General features: G+C 37.9%; 2 pseudogenes; one reads left to right on the top strand and one right to left on the bottom strand.

Moving 5' to 3' along the window:
• LOC107846645 overlaps positions 1 to 10,238 on the bottom strand; it is a 41,212-nt pseudogene extending 30,974 nt beyond the window's left edge.
• Positions 3,248 to 6,860, top strand: LOC107846069 (annotated as a pseudogene).
• Positions 10,239 to 14,363: the final 4,125 nt, after the last annotated feature.

Raw genomic sequence — 14,363 nt, 5'->3', positions numbered from 1 at the left:
TAAGACCACCGATTGGATGATCAAAGCCAAACTCTTCTTCAGCTTGAGCTAACAAGTTTTGAAATGATGGTTGGTTCAAGTATGATACTGGCACGACAACTCTCTTCATTTGATTCTCTCCTATGTATACTACACAATAACCTTTTAGAACACCTCCTGATGTTGAAGACCTCGTTAGGATTCCCATTATCACAAGGTATATTTGGTAAACTTTAAATGGTCACCGAAAGAAAAAAAGAACAAGAATTTGGAGAATTGCACAGAAAATGGATTTCTTTTTAACGTCTAGATACTTGTGTTTTTCTCAAAAACTTTGTGTCCGATTATATATAAGTTAATGACAATTTTCATACCCAATCGCGTGGCATAAACATTTCATCGCGCGGCCACCACGCAGCTTGGATAGTGTCTCACTAAAATGCCCACAATTTTTAACTCCAAACTCAGATTTACTAACAGTAAGTGGCATTGGAAAGAAGAATTGAAGGGATTTAATTTGATATATAGTATGATACGGGTGTCATGGTCTCGAGACCATTTACTAGAAGTCAAGCTCGGGAACTATAAAGGCTTCAAGGCGTGTTTATGAAAATGGACGCGGTTGAGCTTGTTGAAAACTCGTCCAAGGGAGTGTGCGTATTGACATGTGGGGCTTGGCATTAGGGTCCCAAAACACATCCCAATTATTCCCCAAACACTCCACTCCCTCCCCTTTCCTTAAGGGCAAACGGGTCCTTTTGCCATCCTTTTTGTAATGACTATTTAAGGTGTTTCTTTAGTCTTGTTCTCTTTAGTTAGCTTATTCTTAAAAATCATTTTTACTATTGAACATAATATTCCTATCAAGAAGAGAGTACACCACCATTTGACATCACAAGAAATGGTTTCTTCTTGTGTTGTGTGTATCGTCTAGAAATGAGGGTGCTTGAGGGAACCGAGTTCCTATTGTGTTCAGTAAGAACGTGGTGCTTATTAACTTGTATTGTAGAGGTTTTAGAGTATTAATACACTCTTTATTTGCTGTATTATGAGTTCTCCTTGCGTCAAGTTGCATATCTTTTCTATCGTTTAAGTTGGTGTTTGTTGTTTCCGTTAAGTGTCTTGTGCGTGTGGACTGTTTGTCTGATTGTGAACTGTTTCGTGCTCTTTTAGATACCGTTTGGTATCATAGATAAGGATGGTCGTGTTCTTACACCACCAATATTGGTCTCTTGTAGTTGAAAATCAAAAAAATAAAAAATAAAAGAGGATGTTATCTGGTGACTAGTGTTTGGCCGAGAAGTGTCTAGATTTAGGTGTTACTTTTCTTGTCTTAGTAGTTTCGTGTGTTAGCTTGTTGTTTACCTAGAACACTTGAGCCTAAGGTTCAATATTTGAGCCTTTGTTTAGTTGTTGTTGAGGGGTTGGACGGATTAGCTATTGTTGTTGTTCATAAGTATTTCTTGTTGTTGTTCATATTGTTTTTGAGATGAATGTTGGATAAAAGGCTTGTTTGATTTGATATAACGGAAAAGAGAATAAAAGTCTTGTGTTTGTCTTGGAATTAGTTTCAAGACATCACCAAAGGGTAAAGTAACCAAAATACCTCCCAGAAGCTTACTTACCAAAAGAGTGTCAAGCCTTTTTTCGAAAAGAACCAAAAGCGGATAGGGACAAAGCCAAACCAAAAAGGTGTTTTGCCATTTTGGTGCAAGTTGGTGAAAAGTTTATTGACACCTTTATTTTGGCCATTGCAAAAAAGTCCAAGGCCTTGTATGTCACTCTAAAAACCGAAAAATCCTCACCAAACAAAAAAAATTGTATCATTCAAGTTGGACAACATCAAACTTCAACAAAATAACAACACGAAACGGCCAAAATAAAATTGTGGGCCACATCAACAACAAAACTCAAGTCATAGGACCTTTCAAGTTTCTTTCCTTGTCTCTATTAGTTTTCTTTCTATTTAATCCTACACTAGTTGGTAACTATGTAACAACCTACTAAGTTGTGAACTACTTTTTGAGTACGTCTTCGTGTCAACGTTTTTTGTAGTGCTTTGCTCGTTTACCATTCGTAGTTGTTCTTGGTTCAAGTGCGTACGAAACTTACTTGAGTCTTCAAAACCAAAATCCATTCTAACTCAAGAGTAGACTCATTCTTAAGCACTCAAGGATAAGGACCAGTTCCCCAACAAAAGAAAGGGCAAGTTGCTGCCAAGAGGTGACGGTCCATTCCAAGTTCTTGAATAAATCAACGATAATGCTTACAAGATCGACTTGCCACCGGAATACCAAGTGCATAACACGTTCAACGTGTGTGACCTCTCATGGATTGGTACCATTGAAGATGAAGAACACGTGAGTTTGAGGTCAAACTCCTCTCAAGATGAAGTCAATCTCGGGAACTACAAAGGCTTCAAGGCGTGTTTATGAAAATGAACGCGTTTGAGCTTGTTGCAAACTCGTCCAAGGGAGTGTGCATATTTACATGTGGGGGATGACATTAGTGGCCCAAAATACACCCCAAGGCTTCCTCAAACACTCCACACCCTCCCTTTTCATTAAGGGCAAAGGGTTCCTTTTGCCATCCTTTTTGTAAGGACTATTTAAGGTGTTTCTTTAGTCTTGTTCTCTTTAGTTAGGTTATTATTAAGAATCACTTGTACTACTGAACATCATATTCCTCTCAAGAAGAGAGTAGACCACCATTTGACACCACAATAAATGGTTTCTTCTTGTGTTGTGTGTATCGGCTAGAAAAGAGAGTGCTTGAGAGAACCGAGCTCCTCTTGTGTTTCGTAAGAACGCGGTGCTTGTTAACTTGTTTTGTAGAGGTTTTAGAGTATTAATACACTCTTTATTTGATGCATTATGAGTTCTCCTTGCGTCAAGTTACATATCTTTTCTATCGTTTAAGTTGGTGTTTGTTGTTTCCGTTAAGTGTCTTGTGCGTGTGGACTGTTTGTGTGATTGTGGACTGTTTCGTGCTCTTTTAGATACCGTTTGGTATCATAGTTGGCCATATAATTTGTTTTATTCAACGAGAAATGATCGTTGGAAGTTGACCCAAGTAAAATCAAATACTAAAACTCTATAGGTTGGAAAGTTCTCAACTCCACTTTGAGATAGGAAATATTTATGACTTCAATCCATCGCAAAAGATGTTCCCACCCTAAAGAGTTGATATTCAAACTTATATATAAATAGAAACCATTGGGTTCAGGTCTACACAAGTTGGGTGAACGGTTTTGAATTCTAGCCAAAAAATGTGGGGTGTTACAGAGTAATTCTATCCTTGGGATGTCCTTCAGCATCCCCGGATGAGGAAGCGGACAATTAGGATCATGCTGGGGATAATTCTGACAGGAGCACACTTTTTCCTGCCATTGACCTTGACAACTCCATCAATACTCTCATTTGTTGCTCTAGGTCCTCTTTTATAGCAAATCCATTAGGTGAGATGCCCGGGGCAAGTTATATATATATATATAAAGCACAAGCAAGGGGGGCTATGCCTTGCCTTCCTAATACTATTGAGGAATAATGAGACCACTTCTAATTAACATGCATGTAAAAAATAAGAAGAAGAAAGAACTAAATATTCTATGGTCATAACAGAGTTAATAACCAACTCTATGATAATATTACAAATGATAATACTTAAGTAGTGAAAGATTAAAATAAGAAAAAGTGTGGAGTTAGATCCATGTTTCTTTAAAAATTAAAAATCTTGAAGAAGATGTAGCCCTATAAAGATCAGATTCGTCACCTTGTCTTCTTCCTCCAACCAGTCTAAAATATCTTCATATTTCATCAATTCTTCTTGGTCTATTGAATCTTCTTGATATAATTGAACCTAGTATCCTTCTGCTTTGCCACTCTCATTGGTAATTGTCTTAGAATAACCTCTTCAGACACTTTACCAACCCAACTATATTTTCTTTCATGAGTCTTCTTTTTCTTGAATCCTTTCCTTTGTTGCCTAGGTGAAAGATCTCCATCCCTAGCCACTTTAGCAAAGCACTCATTCAATACTTCATCCTCATCTTCTTCGTCAAATATATCAACACCCAAATCACCCTCAAACTCTTCCATTGGAACTTCTAGCAAATCTCCTGGCACATTCCTCTTGGTCTAGAACCCATTGGTAGGATTATCCATAGCATTCAAACGTGTACTTGTTTGAGCCAGAAGCTGTTCCACAGCTAAAGATGGAAGAACCATTTCATAACTTGGCACAAATTCTGAGATTGTTGGACTCAACTTGCTACACGTTGGAGGGGATGAAGCCTGCTTCTCATCCTCTGCCATATCTGCCCAACTCTTTATATTTGTACCTCTTTTTTGGTCACTCTTGGCTTTAACCTTGTTGTTTGAATGCGTCGGAGTTAAGGCCACTACCCTATCCACATCTTGTTCATTCCCCTTGAATAATAATTTATGTCCAAAGTCATCTTATTTCTCTCCAATTGACTCCATAGATGGAGAAGGGATCTTACACGCCGAAGCATCCAATGTAGCCATCAACAGCTTCAAGACAGGTACGGGACAAATCAAGCTTGCAACGTGTTGTTGCATTAGCGTATTTGTCACTTCTGAAAGTGCAATTTGACATTTATGACTGCCCGAATATATTAGTGCTCATTTTTATATAAAAGAGCCTCAAAGGTGTTAGGATCCACAACATCCTTTGTTTCAACGCATTGTTTCTTTTCCACATTATGTTCTTTGCTAGTTTAAGGACTAACAGATTGTTTGCGTGAAACCATTGTCCAGACCTCATCTCCAACATACTCTAGTATTGTTCAACTCCACATCCTGCTTAGAAACCATTAAACTCTAAGTCCTGACACTTTTATCCAAAATACTAGGCAGATTTTGAAGAGCTTTTTTTTCAGCCTGTGCTCTTTCCGATAAGTTTTCGGATACCCTAGCCAAAGTTTTACCTACTGGATATCCCCATGTTAACTCTATTTTTTTGTTTCTTCTTAATATTTAGATAATCATGTGCATCTCCTTGCAATTTTTCAACCGAATCTCCCTCAATTTCCATTGTCATATCATCTTGTTTTTAAAGCACTACTTTTTTTTTTTTCAATTAACAATCAACACTTCTTTTCATCATGACCCTGGTACTTATAGTGGGTGCAATATTGAGGTAAATTATCATATACCACCTCCTCAAACTCCACAATAATTCTACTTGTAACTTTGTCCACACTTTGAAGTTGAATATGATCCGGATGCTTGTCCATTAAGTCAGGGATGACTCTAACCCTAGCCGTGCTCGGTCTTGATCTCACTTCTGTGGCCTTATCCACAACAATAGATTTTCCAAATGCTGAATCAATGGAAAGGAAAGTCCTCTTAGCAAACAAATCTGTCGACAAGTTTGGAAACAAAATCCATACTGCCGGCCGCACGTGAAGTCTCCTCCTTAGGGTTGAATCCAATAGTCCACAGAAAAAACCTAATCTGATGATTTTTGCCGTTGTGCATGAAATAAGTCACACCTCTTTATAATGCAGCCACAAAATCATCATATTGATCCATATGAATAAGAAGTTTCCTTTGAGCAAGCAACCCGACAAGACAATGTCCCTTAATACCGAGAAACTTAGGCAAAATCAATCTTAAAATTGACAAATCTGGTGATCCCATGGATAATTTAACCACTATGGCTCGATGAAGTCCCGCCTCTTTGGAGAAATCGTGTCGCTCATCCAACGTAATTTTTAATGTTGGGATTCCATGAACAACTTCAATAGGTATTAAACTAGTTAGTGAAAGATTAATAGTTGATTGTGTTTGATTTAACTTATTAACATAATTAGAGTTTGTATTGGTGTTTGTAGGTTTGTCTGTAGGGTTTTGGAGAAGCTCTCCCATAAAAGGCTAGGGAGAGGCGGTGGCAGCCATAGCTTCCCTAGTTTCCCATGTCGCCTAGAGAGATAAAAGAAAAGGATAGGGCTTTTGGCGTTTTTTCTTATGATCAAGGAGTGGTATTTAGGAGGTGGGGGATTGTTTTTCTAGGTCATATTATGGCACTATAGCATGATTGAATCGTAACTTCCACTCAATAATTAGGAGTGGAGAACTTTATACAGCGCGGAGATGAAATGGTGTGGTGGAGCATTGGGTGTATCTCTCCTGCCAGCAGCCTGAGTGGGAAGCTTTTGACCCTGCTAGACTGCATTGGATGCTTCTGCCGAGAATGACTCCCAATGAGTGTTTCGTGCAGTTCTCCAACAAGGAATCATTGGGGATTGGTATTGAGCTTCTTGTTTGTAGAAAGGATGTGTGACACATGTCATTTATCGGTACAGCTTACTGACAAAATACGTAGTTAACTGGGATGCAGATGAATGCGCCATGATGTTTGTTTGGTAAAGCAGGCACTGGGAAAATCACCATTTTTTCTGGCAGTTGACTCACAAGTTAAAATCCTTAGCTCTGCTGAACTTTACAATTCGGAGACAGGCACGTGGAAGACTTTGTGAAGCATGAATAAGCAACGTAAGATGTGTTCTGGCGTATTCATGGTTGGAAAGTTTTATGTGATAGGAGGCATTGGAGGAGCCGACTTAAAGCTGTTGACATGTGCGAAGGAGTATGATCTGGCAACGGAAACATGAACTGAAATCTCGAACATGTCTCCTGTGCCACCTAACCTTAGGAATGACATACCTGCTACATCTTCAGTGTCTCCAGCCAGCTGTAGCTGTTGTAAATAATCGATTGTACGCTGCAGACTAAGCTGAAATGTCGGTTAGAAAGTATGAAAAGCATAACAAAGCATGGGTTACACAAGCCAAGATGCCAACAAACAACCAACATTGCAGACCCTTATTTCTCTCCTCGACAAAGTCAAGAAAATAAAGATCGCAAAACAAGAAAAAGAAAAAGATTAAGTACTTCTATGACTTTCCTCGAGAAGCTTTAAAAACTAATTGAAATCTATCAACTGTTAAGAGGAAAAAGTTGGGATAAATTACGCATTAGCAAAAAAACTTGTTGCCCCAGAAACCAATTATGTATTGATTGACATCCACCACCTCTACAGTACAACCAGCCACATTCCATCTCTTCAGCATCCCATGACAGAACTTGTTATACACAAAGCTACCTGATTGCTTTTAGCCGGGCAAGTTCCATTCTTGAGATCCTTCACTAGGTACCACGAATTCACCTCAATAAATCCATTATTTGTTATGCTTTTCATACTTCCTAACCGACATTTCAGCATAGTCAGCAGCGTAAATTGATTACTTTCAACAGCTACCAATGGAGGCGCTGCAGATGTAGCAGGTATGCCATTCCTAAGGTTAGGTCGCACAGGAGACAGGTTCGGGATTTCAGTCCAATGCCTCCTATCACGTAAAACTTTCCATCCATGAATACAACAGAACACCTTACATGGCTTATTCATGCTTCTCAAAGTCCTCCACGTGCCTGTCTCCAAATTGTAAAGTTCAGCCGAGCTAAGGATTTTACCTTGTGAGTCACAGCCGGAAGCAAAAATGGCGATTTCCCCAAGGCTTTCTTTACCAAACAAACATCGTGGCACATTTACCTGCATCCCAGTTGACCAAATATTTGTCAGTTAGTGTACTGGTAAATGACATGGGCAAACACATCCTTTCCGAAAACAAGAAGCTCCATATCAACCGCCAAAGATTCCTTATCGGAGAACACGAAACAATCATTGGGAGTCATTCTCGGCAGATGCATCAAACAAAGCCTAGCAGGGTCAAAAGCGTCCCACTCAGGCTGTTGGCAGGATAAATACACCCAGTGCTCTACCACACCATTTCGTCGCCGCGCTGTATAAAGTTCACTGCTCCTAACTAATTAGCGGAAGTTGCGATTCAAAGCTGCTATGGCGCCATAATGTGATCTAGAGCAACGAATGAGAGAATTGATGGAGCTGTCACGGTTGATGGAAGGAAAAGGTGTGCTCCAATCAGAATTATCCCCAGCATGATTCTGATTGTCAGCTTGCTCATCATGGTCCTGACTGTCAGCTTGCTCATCAGGGGATGCTGAAGAACTCCCCAAGGAAAGATCCACTTCCACTAGGTTGGAACCATCTGACTGCTTTTGCAACCTGCATTTCACATTTTCAACCTCCTTGTCATCTTCCAATGGCCTTTTCCCATGCTAGACTTCAATCCTATCGGCCGATAGCTCATGCTAGCCGTCCAGTTACTTTCTTTCCGACAATCCTTTGTAAGCACACAGGACTGTTCTTCTGACAAATCTTCCAGATTCAACCCTAAAATAAACACCAGTTCCGCCGCCTTGCTCTGATATGGATTCTAATCCCTGTGTCTTCCTGATAAGACTGATTTAATTGAACAAAATTCGTTTGGGGTTATACACACACACTTTTTCTTGATTATCACTTTAGCAATCAAAAGGTTCTATATAGTCTACTTTCTTGCTTCAAAACTTTCAAGAAAAAATGGAAAGAAAAACAATGATCAGTACCTAGAAACTTATCAAAATGGGTAGGAGATGGCAGAAATTTGCAGCCATGCAGAGGAAGAGAATGTCACTAACAAGAAATGGTAGTGATGCAGAGATTTGTAGTACGTCTTCACCCTCAATAGTCAGGAAAGGTCATTTTGTCATGTATACAATTGATCAAACGCACTTCGTGATACCCTTGGATTATCTTGAAAATGCGGTCATCAGACAACTTATAATCTTATCCGAAGAAGAGTTTAGCCTGTCAAGTGCTGGCCCCATTACAGTACTCTGCGATTCATCCTTCATGGTCTATATTATTTTGCTTATCAAGAAAGGTGTAGCTGCAGGAGATCTTCACAAGGCGTTGCTCCTCTCAATTCCTTCGTGTTGCTGTTCTTCAGACAAGTGCCAAATGAAATGAATAAAGAAAATGCAGTTTTGGAGACTTTTGCAATGTAAATAACTTGGAATATTCAAATGGACAACATAAACATACAGAAAGTTGTTCCACCACAATTCAAAAGCATCCACAACAGTAATAGTTGTTCTAAACCAAATTACCGCAGAGACATACTAGCAAAGCATAATACCTGGAGGAAATAAGACAAATGAAATATCTCAACTATCTCAGCTTTTATTCGGATAAACATTTGAGACTTGAAAGTCGCCCCCCACAGCAGTTTTGAGTTAGGAAAAACTTGGAAGATATCTAGTCGCTACAGTTCCAATATCCTGCTAATGGGGATCACCCTAAAAATCTCGTCTTTTGGATTGTACGAAAATAGCTGTGAGCCTTTTTTTCCTTGCATCAAGATTTCTCCATCTTTCCAGATTAGGATTGGTAAATATTTATGATAACAAATATCAATCCCAAAACCAGCTGGCACCAAACAAGTCAAAATGTGATCTTTAGTCCAAGATTCAGCTATTCCATACTCTTTCATCCACCATGTAGCAATATGACCAAAAAATGCTACCACTAAACACAGACAGTTCCCCAACTCTACTAGCATCAAACACAAGGTGGACATGTAGATCTCTGCAACTCTGCTTGGGTCAAATACTTGAATGGACATACCAGACCAGGTGAACCTGGCACAGACTTGAGCTTTTCAGTCTCAATATCGAAGGAGTAAATGCTGTCCTTATTGACGGGATCCATCCAATGAAGGGCTCCATTCATCCAAACCTGGCCAAAATCATGCCATACAAGATATGGAACTTGGCCCAAATTTCTCCATTTCTCATCACCCCCAAGATTACAAACCTCCAATTCTGACACTTCATGATGATTGTTGGTTTTTGGCTTTGAGTTCAGAGAAATAACAGAGAAAAAGTTGGAGAGGAAAAAATACTGCAATTGTCTTGTCAAAGTGAATTATTTTATTAATAACTCAAAACATATATTTATAGCTAAATTTCTAACTACACTTCAATTTAAATTGGGATAACTAATTCCTATTCAAATAAGAAAGGGACAACTAATTCCTAAGTCACATAGGAATCTAATAATTTAAAACTACTAAAATTATCTATTCCTACTTTATTTCTGAGACTTAGTTTCAGCACTCTCCTTGGATCAGAAATTGTCTCGGCTTCGGCTGAATTTGACCTCTTGAATAAATTTGCCAATTCATATTTGTTCTTGCATGACTTATGTGCATCTTCCGTTGGATTAAATAAGAATCTTTTGCCTTTCATATCAATTTGTAAAATCTCAAGATTATTGGAATCAAAGATTCGACAATATTTATCTCCAAACAATAGTTTAAATCCGTCTTCCATTAGCTGGCCTACACTTAACAATCTTTTATTGATATCGGGAACATAAAGGACATTTGAAATTATTTTTTTAACTGAAACTGTTTGATTGCAACATTCCCTTTTCCTTCTACAGGAATATAGTCACCATTCTCAATTCTGATTTTGTTATATTCCAAAGGCAAAAACTCTTTAAAAAGAGTTTTGTTATATGTCTTGTAATTTGTACAACCATTGTCAATCATCCAAAAATCAAATTTCATGGTTGAAGATGTCGCCACAAATAAGTGATCTTCTTCTTCTTTGATGACTTGGGCTTCTGCTTTATATTTTTTAAACTTGTTTTTGCAAATCACAGCTTCATGACCCAGTTGATTGCAAATCTTGTATTGTGCATCTGGTCTCTTCCAACATTTAAATGAAGGATGACCTATTTTACACAGTTCTTGCAAGGTAGGTAATTTTTCCTTGAATTATTACCTTTCTTTGATTCTTGTAGTTGGTTTCCAAAGATCCTTCAACCATACCATCCTGCCTCAGTAGCCTCCCTTGCTCTTGTGCCTGCAATGTATTTAACAATTCTGCCAAGGTAATCTTGGACGTGTCTTTTGTGTTTTCCAAGGTAGTTATTGATACATCGTATCTTTCAGTCACAATAACAAGAATTTTTTCAACAATTCTTGAATCTTTAAATTTTGTGCCAAGCAATCTTATCTTGTTAACAATGCTAAGAAGTCGATCTGAGTACTCTTTGACGATCTCCAATTCCTTCATCTTTTGCAATTTGAATTTCCTTATTAGATTCAACACCTTCATGCCTCGTATTCTTTCATATCCTTATATTCTTCCTTCAGATAATTCTAAATTCCTTTTGCTAATGTAAGGGTCATAATTTGATACAAGATCTATAAGGAAGACACGAAAACATAAATCAAAATAGTCAACGATTTGAAGAATCGAGTATCCCCTTTGATGACCTCTCCCGGATTCACAATAAGAATAAGAAAGGAAATGCTATCAAGAGTAAAACACACTAAAAACAATAAAAACAACACTTGATGAACAAGATGCAATAACAACAACACACGGTTACAAGACAAGAACACAAATGGATTACACTAGATATAGACAAATAATTATAAAAAAGTAAAGATAGATAAATAAACAAATGAAGATGTAATATTAACAATCCAAAAGCTTATTCCACTTTTGAACCTTTAATATCACACACAACCTAAATCTATCTCTTGCGTGACCTCAAGGGAACCGGAATATCCAAGAAATCTTCGTTTCTAAGCAAATCATCAACACAAGGATTCCACCTTGCCCAAGGATTCCACCTTGAAAGAGGCTCTCAAAAGCGGCTACAAATATGTCATCTCAAACATCTAAAATCTCCCCTTAAAATGAAGGCAAACTAGTTATTTATAGGCCATGGGTCTTTATTACAAAATGGGCCCAAAAGTTACCCTAAAAGCTATTGGCCCCAAAAGTGACCCAAAGCCCAAAATAATGTCATGGGCGTCCATGCTCTCTCGAATCCCATGCTATGTTCCAAACACGTTGTGGCTCAATGCTCCCATGGATGACATCATGAAATGTAGCTTCTCCCGTGCTCCAAGTTATAATCCACACATGTATTTTTTCCCCTAAAATAACCAAATCTTTGATCCATAAATGTGATCCTTGAAGCATCGATCCCAAAGAAGTGGAGCCCATTGATCTTGTATAATCCTCTTTTTCTTGAAGAGGATTCATCCTAGAATCCACTCCTTTATCAACTTGTCATTGCACCTTTCAAGTTTGGAATTCTTTGGTAAGAACTCCGTTAGGCTTTCAAGCTCATTTTCATATGGCATTCCTCTTGCATCCTTCTTTGATATTATTTGTTCATGAACCTGCACAAATGAAGGAGTGATGCTAGGTAAAATGCTAGCATCATGGTTAGCGAGTAACAAAGGTTCCATGTTAGAATTGTTCTTCTCAATTTGGATTTCGGTTGGATGAACATTGTTGTCGGGAACTTGGTTTGTAATGGGAACATGTTCTTGAAGTAGAATCGGATGTGGTCTTTGGTAATGAAGTGTTTGTTGGTGGAATTGTGGTGGTTGGGGTACATTTGGTGGGTTTTGGGTAGTAAGACATGTCACCTTTTCTATGTTCAATTTCAAATATGACTCATCCTTCTTCCAACTATTCAATTCTTATCACCAATCCATGAGAGCTTTCATTATCACCGCTTTTGAGATAGGTGGGATCTCATCTCCCAAAGCCATGGTACTTATAAATTACGCACTCAAAAAATTTTTTTATTCAATTTTGCGTATCAAACACCACGTTTTGAAAATAATTCAAGATGAAGGTTTGAATCTTCTCAAGAACACTCAACAACACCAAGAACTTCAAAAATCTCTAACTCTTAAACCGAAGATCGGAATGCAATGAAATTTTGAACCAAGCCCATTTTCAACCTTCTAAACACATTCCAAACATCAATTTTTTTTCAGTCTCTCAACCCAAAATTTCAGATCTTGAACCCACCTCTCTTTCTTTAAGTTTAAGCACACATCAAGGGTAGAACACTCAAATCAACTCCGATTTGGCTCAAATTCGAAACCTAGACTCCTATAGTGTTAGAGAACAAGAATCTAACACTTAAAATACAAGAAAATAACAAAATCAAAGACTCAAATTTTGACCTAGGGTTAAAAACGGGAATAGTACTTTTTTTTTTTGAAATTTTTGATTTTGACACTTTTTTTTTTTTTTTGCAATTTTCAAGATAACAAAACCAAGATTGACTTCGTAGGAACAAAATAAAGATTGACTTTGATACCAAATGATACAATATTGACAAGGAAGACACAAAAACATACACCAAAATAGTCAATGATTTGAAGAATCGAGGAACCCCTTTGATGACCGCTCTCGGATTCACTAGAAGAACAAGAAAGGAAATGATATCAAGAGTAAAACACACTAAAAAAAACAACACTTGATGAACAAGATGCAACAACAACAACACACGGTTACAAGACAAGAACACAAATGGATTATACTAGATATAGACAAACGATTATAAGAAAGTAAAGATAGATAGATAGACAAATGAAGATGTAATATTAACAATCCAAAAACTTATTCCAATTTCGGACCTTTAATATTGCACACAACCTAAACCTATCTCTTACGTGACCTCAAGGGAGCCGGAATACCCAAGCAATCTTCGTTTCCAAGCAAATCATCAACAGAAGGATTCCACCTTGCCCAAGGATTCCACCTTGAAAGAGACTCTCAAAAGTGGCTACAAATATGTCATCTAAAATCTCTAAAATCTCCCCTTAAAATGAAGGCAAACTAGCTATTTTAGGCCATGGGTCTTTATTACACAATATGCCCAAAAGTGACCCTAAAAGCTATTGGCCCCAAAAGTGACCCAAAGCCCAAAATAATATCATGGGTTTCCATGCTCTCTCGAATCCCACGCTATCTTCAAAACACGTCGTGGCTCATACAGAGAATTCACTGAAGCAAAATCTATAAACAACACCACAATCACTTTTCTCTAATTGGGGCAACTTAAGTTTAAAATACTCACCCAAAAGAGAATTACTAATGTAAACTGAAGTATTTATATCATATATATTAGTTATCAAACCAATAAATCCATTACATGAACCAATTAATCTCAACATTGGGTAATCCTCAACTAGAATGTCCTTTCCCCGTTTCACTGGTGTGTTAAGCCCGGGACGACTCATTAAAATAGGTCTGTTATGGAGTCTAGAAGAATAATCATCGCAACACAGATCAAGTTCAAAAAGCTGACTTATACCATGATCACGTGAAAACAAAATGCAGGGAGAAGGTAATCTTGATCTATACATGGTAAGAAATAAAGGGTCAGAAAAAAGATTATACCAGAGTTTGCAAACACGCCTAGAGCTTAAAATGGACGCGATTGGCAATTTTGAGAGTATTTCCACCATAATCACCCTTGGAAGATCTATAAATCTGGTTTCTCTATGATTAGGCTTGAAGAAGCTTAGTATTGGATTAAAGAAAGTTAAAAGATTAGAGCTTTTAGGTCTAGGGTTCTTCTCCTTCATCTCTCTCATTGCACAAACAAGTATTTTTTCCTAAGATATA

This window comes from Capsicum annuum, chromosome 11 (genome assembly GCF_002878395.1).
Source record: "Capsicum annuum cultivar UCD-10X-F1 chromosome 11, UCD10Xv1.1, whole genome shotgun sequence".
Lineage (NCBI taxonomy): Eukaryota > Viridiplantae > Streptophyta > Magnoliopsida > Solanales > Solanaceae > Capsicum > Capsicum annuum.
This window is presented reverse-complemented; position numbering and strand designations above follow the sequence as displayed.